Source organism: Dipodomys spectabilis, unplaced genomic scaffold (assembly GCF_019054845.1).
Source record: "Dipodomys spectabilis isolate Male_0828 unplaced genomic scaffold, ASM1905484v1 ptg000143l, whole genome shotgun sequence".
In the NCBI taxonomy this organism is placed as follows: Eukaryota; Metazoa; Chordata; class Mammalia; order Rodentia; family Heteromyidae; genus Dipodomys; species Dipodomys spectabilis.
This window is the reverse complement of record NW_024870820.1, coordinates 2,529,700-2,537,494: the sequence shown is the minus strand read 5'-3', so window position 1 is coordinate 2,537,494 and position 7,795 is coordinate 2,529,700. Positions and strand designations below refer to the sequence as shown.

General features: G+C 33.9%; 1 non-coding gene across 1 annotated transcript; it reads left to right on the top strand.

Annotated features, from left to right (window-relative positions):
- The first annotated feature begins 1,025 nt into the window (after positions 1–1,025).
- LOC122117538 lies at positions 1,026–1,128 on the top strand. The gene has a single exon (XR_006149189.1). It is a non-coding gene; the product is annotated as a U6 spliceosomal RNA (small nuclear RNA).
- The last annotated feature ends 6,667 nt before the right edge of the window (positions 1,129–7,795 follow it).

Sequence of the window (7,795 nt, the reverse complement as noted above, 5' to 3'; positions counted from 1 at the left end):
TATCATTTGTACTGCATTTTGTAAATCAAATCTCTCTAAAACTACCAGTTTTTAAGAGATAAGAGGATTGGTAAATGAACTATTAGAGACAAATACATCTTCAACATATATTGTTCCAAGTATTCCGTTTAAGGCATATTCAACAACTGGTGGAAATTGTGTTGGCTGTAATTATGTGTCTTTCTCCATGTGCGCATGTATACATGTGTATATGTATGTGTGTGACTAGTAACATACATGTGTACATTATGGCTTATATCATCAAATAAAGTAAGGAATCTAAATTTTTAACAAAAACTTTATAGTTAAAGTCTTAACTCTTCACTCTGCTTCTTTACACAAAGACTGCAACTTCTCATTAATAAAGTTTCCATATACTTTAAAATGTACATACTTAGTACTTAATGTCTACTACCATAAATCTTAAATACTTTATCAAAAAGTTTTATACCTGCCAAACAGTCCTATTTTTGGCATATATAAGAAAATCCCAAAATTAAGCATATTTAAAACATTAAAACTGTTTTTTGGGGGGGAGGGTCCGGTTGTGGGGCATGAACTCTGGGCCTGGGCACTGTCCCTCAGCTCTTCAGCTCAAGGCTAGCACTCTACCACTTGAGCCACAGCGTCACTTACCGCTTTTTTTCTTTTTGCTTATGTGGTGCTGAGGAATAGATCCCAGGGCCTCATGCATGCAAGGCAAGCACTCTACCACTGAGCCACCTTCCCAGCCCTAAAACATTAAAACTTTAACAAACCTAAACACTTGCTGCAATGTTCATTTTGACAGGTGCCTTGTATAGAATAATTGAATCCCTCCTCCTACACATCTCTTGAACTACAAATATCTGGAATTATTTTGTTTTTGGCATGTCTATCTTGATTTTATTCTTAAATGTGTGCTTATGTAAGAAGTACATGATTCTAAAATTTCACAACAATTCTTTTGAACTTATTTTTGTTGAATTGTCTAGTTTCATAAAATCAATACAAATTATACTTTATATATAAAAAATGTTCTTTGCTTAATTTAGCATCACATGCACTAACATTGGAACGATACAGAAAAGATTAGCATGCCCCCTGCGCAAGGATGACATGAAAATTCGTGGAGCATTCCATATTTTTACAACAACAGATGCTGAAAGGTATGTGGCCACAAGGGAGCCGTACTGCATTCTTGGTGGGAGTGTAAACTTGTTCAACTACTTTGGAAAGCAGTATGTAGGTTCCTCAAAAGACTCCACATAAAACTCCTCTATGACACATTAATCCCACTTTTGGGGATCTACCCAAATGATCATAAACAAGACCATACTAAAACTACCAGCACAACTATGGTTATTGCAACATTATTTACGATAGCTAGTATATGGAACCAACCCAGATGCACTCACAAGATGAATGGATCAAGAAAATGTGGTATATATACACAATGGAATTCTATGCCTCCATCAGAAAGAATGACATCGCCCAATTTGTTAGGAAATGGAAAGTCTTGGAAAAAATTTTATTGAGTGAAGTAACCCAAGTCCAAAGAATCATAGTTCCCATGATTTCCCTTATTTTCAATAACAAATGTATGTCTGGGATAAGCAGAAAAGTTGAAAAGCTATGTACATAGAACCAGATAAGATGATGTTAAAGAAATTGAACCCCAAGATAGTGACACAAGTGGTTTTTTCTTTCTTGCTATTGTTTCTAACGTACTTATAATGAGCGATGGCATTTTTTTTGTTTCTTTGTATGTTTCTCCCCACGCTATAACCCCTGTTTTCTCTGTATTTGAAGTTGGTGCACATACATCTTGAATGTATGCTTCTCTAATTTGGGGAGGGGAAGGGAAAAATTGCTCAAATAAGTATACAGGTTGACCCATTGTAACAATGAGATGCACAAGACACTATGTTGAAAAATGAACTTTACAATTTAGGTGGAGGAAGGAAGGGGGAGGGGAGTGTACTTGTGGAGGTGGAAGGGAAGGGATGGTAGGGGAAATATAAAGGAGGAGGTAAGAATTCTTGTTAGGAAATGTACTAGTTTCCTTGTTCATGTAAATGTGACTCCTCTGCACAGTATTATTACAAAAAAAACATATAAAAATGTTCTGAGATGGAAGAGTTTATTTCCTCTATTTTACCCATATAATATCGCTAACAAAGAAATTAATGCAGAACACTGATATGAAGGTAATTTGAATAAATGTATGTGAGTGTGAGTGCCGCAGCGTTCAAGCAAACACGCATGTACCTGCTAACACACATCATACATGTATATCATCATGCTCAGAGATAAAAATCAGGGCTTCAAGGTCTTGCTAGGCCTTTCCTATCTAGATTGGTGATCTACTATGTAAGCTACATCTCAATTCCTGGCTCTTTGCTAGTTCATTAAACATTTTGAAAAATAATTTCATGAAGTTTTTTTTTTTTTGGCCCTGATTGGCTCCCAAGTGTAATCTACAGATCTCAGTCTCCTGAGCAAATATTCAGAGTAGATAGAATTATAAGTGTGACCAGCCAGCACAATGTTTTTAGAATAATTTTAAAAATAAAAGAAAATTTACTTTATGGGTGCCTGTTGTATCATCTCCTTATTTGAAAGCCTTTTGGAGTGATTATATGTCAATTTAATTCGTTTGGGGATTGTGAAAAGATAGTAAGTGATGATATTTAAAATTTCTGGTACGTTTTAAAAAAGAAACTGGAACTGTGGGACAGAAGAAATTTGGCTGTCTTCGGACCTCAATTTGTAAGCTCAGCTCTGTGCATGATACCCCAATGTCACCACCACAGTCTGTGTTGAAGACAAAATGTGATAGAAAACAATCACCATTTGTAATATTTGCTACGCTATTATTTCTTGGGCAATATGAATATTGAATTGAGAGTGTAAGAGAATGGAGAGATTTTATCCACCTTTTTGGTATTGCTGAAAGACTTTTGGAAACTTTGACTCATTTTCTTCCTCACTGTGTGTGTCTTTGGGCCATGCACTTACTGTCTTTAACTATAAATTTTCCCAACAATACAATGGTAATAACATTAGCATTATAACGAATGTTATCTTAAGAATTAAGAGCATAAAACTTGTGAAACCCTTAACGTAAACCTATGAATGAGCTTTGAGTTTAGCCAGCATTCTTTTTTAAATACCAAATAGAATGTGATAAGTAGTACAGAAACCATTACATGTAGTGTGAGCAACCAGAAGTAATATCTATTGACCATGCTTTGCTTCCAAGGAAGCCAGTGGATAACTTATGCTGTAAATCAAACTGGTTATCTTATGTTGTGATAATATAAAAATAACAGGGACAGAACGATGAAGGAATGTTGTAGACTGAGGTGAAATCCATATGAAAATGTGCAAAACTGATAAAACATAAAAGTATCTGAGCAGTATATTGTGTTTTGTATCATTTAAGTTACATCGCAAAGATAAGGAAGACCTAGAAGAATAAATTGTCTTTTTAATATTCTATCGTTGGTCCTTAGAAGGATGAACACTGTCCTCATTTTTGTAGAGGCATCATCAGATGAGGGGAACTATATTTTTTGTTTGCTTCCTTCCATTTATTCTTCAGTTTGAAATCTGAATTACATGAGACTGAAAGAAACCAAGTTAAATTATTCATGCAGGAAAGAACAAAGTAAAATAAATAAAATATATATAGCCTTATAAAAGGTCTAACTAAATTGAGTTATAGAGTCTCAAGCGTCAACAGAAAAATGATTTAAGCAATATCATGTTATTAAAAAATTAAAAATGTTAGGAGCTGCTTATTTTTTTCCTTTCTACTACCTTGAATTAATTATTGATTTTCTATAGAGAGATTAAAGATGAGATTAACAAGAAACTTGATTAAAAATGGACAAAAGTTCTGAATAGACATGTTTTCCAAAAAGCCCTGAAAATCGCCTGTGGATTTACAAATTTGTATTTAATACAACGTCTATGTTGGCTTAATGCTTTGTGAGCAGAAGTCATTAGAGAAATGCAATTCAAAATTACTATGATACTACTTCTTAACTATTATAACTCATAAAAATAGCCAAAGAACCAGGTGTGGTGGTAAAGGCTGGTAATTCCAAGTGATTAGAGGTTGGAGTAAAAGGATTTGAGTCTAAGGCTAGTCTTGGGTACTGCACACAGTAAAAACATGTCCTTTAAAAAAACTAAAAAGGTAAAAATGTTGGCTGGTGACACTGTGGAGAAAAGGAAATTTTCTACACTCTTGGTCAAAATACAGGTTAGTGTTCTCGTTGTAGAAAGTTGTATGCAGTTTCCTAAAGAAATCCAAAGTTGAAATATTGTCTGACCCACCAATCATGTGATTATTTGTCTGTGGGTAACTCATAAATGTATCTGTAGTTCATTGTTACTCACATTATTCACCACAACAGCCAAGATATAAATCGAAGTCCAGTGTTCAACTACAAACTAATAAAGCAACTGTGGTACATGCACACATATCCTTTTCTGGTGATCCCAAAGTAATTTTTTTATTATTTTCTTGTTTCCATGTGATTAAGCTCCAAATCAGAAATCCAGATATATGATTTAATTTAACCAAAACTATTTATTGAGTATAAGGACCTTCTACTCTCTACATTCTTCACAATAAGATCACCAAATATGATGAGTCTGAAATAATTAGTTTCTTTTTGACCTATGTTAATATTCTTTACAATGTGAGTGAAATGTTTAAAAAGTAGTATTTGTTTTAGCTTAATTGCTCTGAAGAGACAATAAATGATATTATCAAAGCTTAAAAATGATTTGATTTAAAATTTAGAATTCAGGAAATTGTTTTAACCAGTCTGGTTACTGGAGCCTTCACTACAAACTCATGAGAAAATTTATAATTGATAAAGGAAAAATCTGGGGTTAGATATTTATGAATAAAAAATCATGTCATTCTGAATATGTAGAGCTGCATATAAAACATAGAAAATTTAGCTTTTAAATACCTGAATATGCTAGTACATTTAATTGCAGGGTAAGTACTTGTTCTGAAAGGAGATAAAATTGCACTTATTTTGAAATGTAAACCTAAGTATTTATTTGAATAAAAGACAATGTTTAAAACATCACTCATTCAAGAAACAAGATATACAGTTAGTTGTTTCTCATGTCAATTATGTTCTCTAAACTTACTACAAAGACTAGATTAGTAAACCTAATTCATTGCTTTGTAGGGAAATATCAATTCCGTTTCTTAAAACTCATGAGAATAACTTTTTCTCAAACAATTGCTAAGTCACTGTTTTATATTTTTTGTCAAAGAATCTTATTCGATAAATTTTTATTCATTAAGTTAAATAATTGGCAAACAATATAAATTATGCATGGACAAATTTTATCTAGCACGAGTTTTTTTTTCAAAAGTCAGATCATGGCTCCCTTAAAGAACACTAGAAGGCAGTGTGTTCTTTATTAATTTTTAGTTATTTTGTTAATAGATAGTAATTGTCAGAAGTGACAATTCCATAATATATTTAACGTATTGGATTTTACTCCCTCTATTTCCTTCTCATTACTCCTTCCTCCAAAGATCTTCTGTTTTTCACATAATATTATATCTTTATAGATTCGCATATAAACTAATTTGGAAGATTGAAGCTAAACTGCAAGATAATTCAAGATGTACAGAGAATTAATAGGATGAATAAAAACCTGAATATTTTTTGTTAACTTTTGAATTGAGTTATCATTATTATTATGGTTAGGATCCCAGGATTAGAGAAATAGAAAATTTAGGTTCATCAGAGGATGACCCATTGCAACAATGATACTCACAAGACACTATGTTGAAAATGAAGATTACACCATGAGGAGGAAGGGGTAAGTGAAGTGGGGAGGGATCTGATAGTGGGAGAACAAGAAAGAAGTGGGTAACAATGCTCAACAAGAAACGTACTCCTTACCTTACACGTGTAACTAATCCTTCTTTAAAGCACCTTTTCAACAAAATAAAAATTTTTTGTACTTCTCATTGTTGCAACAGGTCCACCTGAATCCTTAAACGACTTGTTTGTCCCCATCTCCTCCACATGTTATACTGACATCAAATATAGTGAAAGCGGGGGTTACACAAAACCAGCTTTACAATGTCGGGGGGGGGGGGGGAGGGGGGGTATGATTGGGTGGGAGGGAGGGGGGAGGCTGGGAAGGGAGGTGAAGGGTAAACAAAGGAGGAGGCTGCAATGCTTGGTAAGAAATGTATGCATTATCCTGCCCATGTAATTGTAACCCCTCTGTACAGTATGTTCTCAAATAAAATAAAATTAAATTAAAAAAAAAAAAAAAAAAAAAAGAAAAATTTTTTAAAATAATGAACAATAAAACCTGACTGGAAATAGAAAAACACTTAAAAATATATTCAAAATGCAAGTAAAATTTAGACCTACAGGCTGAGCAAGAGTTAGGATAAATATGAAAAAGTGGCTTGCTATTAACATGATGATTTGGTTACATCTAGGCTTAGGATTAGGAAATGTGTGCCAGTTAGAGCTGGGTTAGGATCAGAAAAACATGTAAGACATTGTGTAAAACTGCCACATATTTTAAGAAGAATGAATGGCAAGAATGAATGAAAACCAGTCTGTGTTACTTTAAACATTCAGATATAATTTGGTTTAAAGTGAGAGATACTTTTTTGTTCCCATTAGGGTTAGGGAAGGATAAGCTTTACGGTAAATTTTAGTTTTCCAATAAGAAATAGAAGCCCAAAAAAATGTGCGATTGAATAGAATCTAGACAATTTTCCTTACATTAGCCATTTGGTGTTAAATCAGAATGTGATTTGGATTAGGTTTCTGGTTAACCGGGGTTGAGGATAGAGTAAAGAAATGGGTTAAACTAGTGGCTCACGCCTATTATCCTAGTTACTCAGGAAGCTGTTTTTGAGGATCGCAGTTCAAAGGTAGCCCAGGCAGGAAAGTCCATGAGATTTGCTTATCTCAATAGATGCAGAAAAAGCATTCGACAAGATCCAACACCCTTTCATGATGAAGGTTTTGGAAAAATTAGGAATCCATGGAACATTCCTCAATACAATAAAGGCTGTATATGACAAACCTACAGCCAGCATTATACTCAATGGTGAAAAACTAAAGCCATTTCCTCTTAACTCAGGAACAAGACAAGGATGCCCACTCTCTCCACTCCTCTTCAATCTAGTATTAGAATGCCTAGCTACAGCAATAAGACAAGATGCAGACATAAAGGGGATCCAAATAGGGAAAGAAGAAATAAAGCTCTCCCTCTTTGCAGATGACATGATCTTGTATTTAAAGAATCCCATAGACTCCACTCCCAAATTACTCAAACTGATTCAAAACTTTGGCAAAGTAGCAGGTTATGAAATTAACCCCCAAAAATCAATGGCTTTTCTGTATGCCAACAATGAGAAAAGTGTGGCTGAAATTAGGAAAGCAACTCCATTTGTAATAGCCCCACAAAAAATAAAATACCTAGGAATTAACTTAACTAAAGAAGAGAAGGACCTCTATGATGAAAACTTTAAAATCTTGAAAAAGGAAATCAACACAGAACTTAAAAAATGGCAAAACCGTCCATGAGATTTTTATCTCAAATTAACCACCATAAAACACAAAAGCGGTGCTATGAGGTAAAGAACTCAGGGATCATGCCCTGGCCCAGAGTGCAAGCCCCACGACCGACACAAAGAAAAAAAAAAGAAATGTTAAATACTAAGTAAAGCTGAAACTTTTTAGGTTCTAGGAATTTAGGAAAAGCTGGGATAATGGAAGTACAATGCATTTCACAA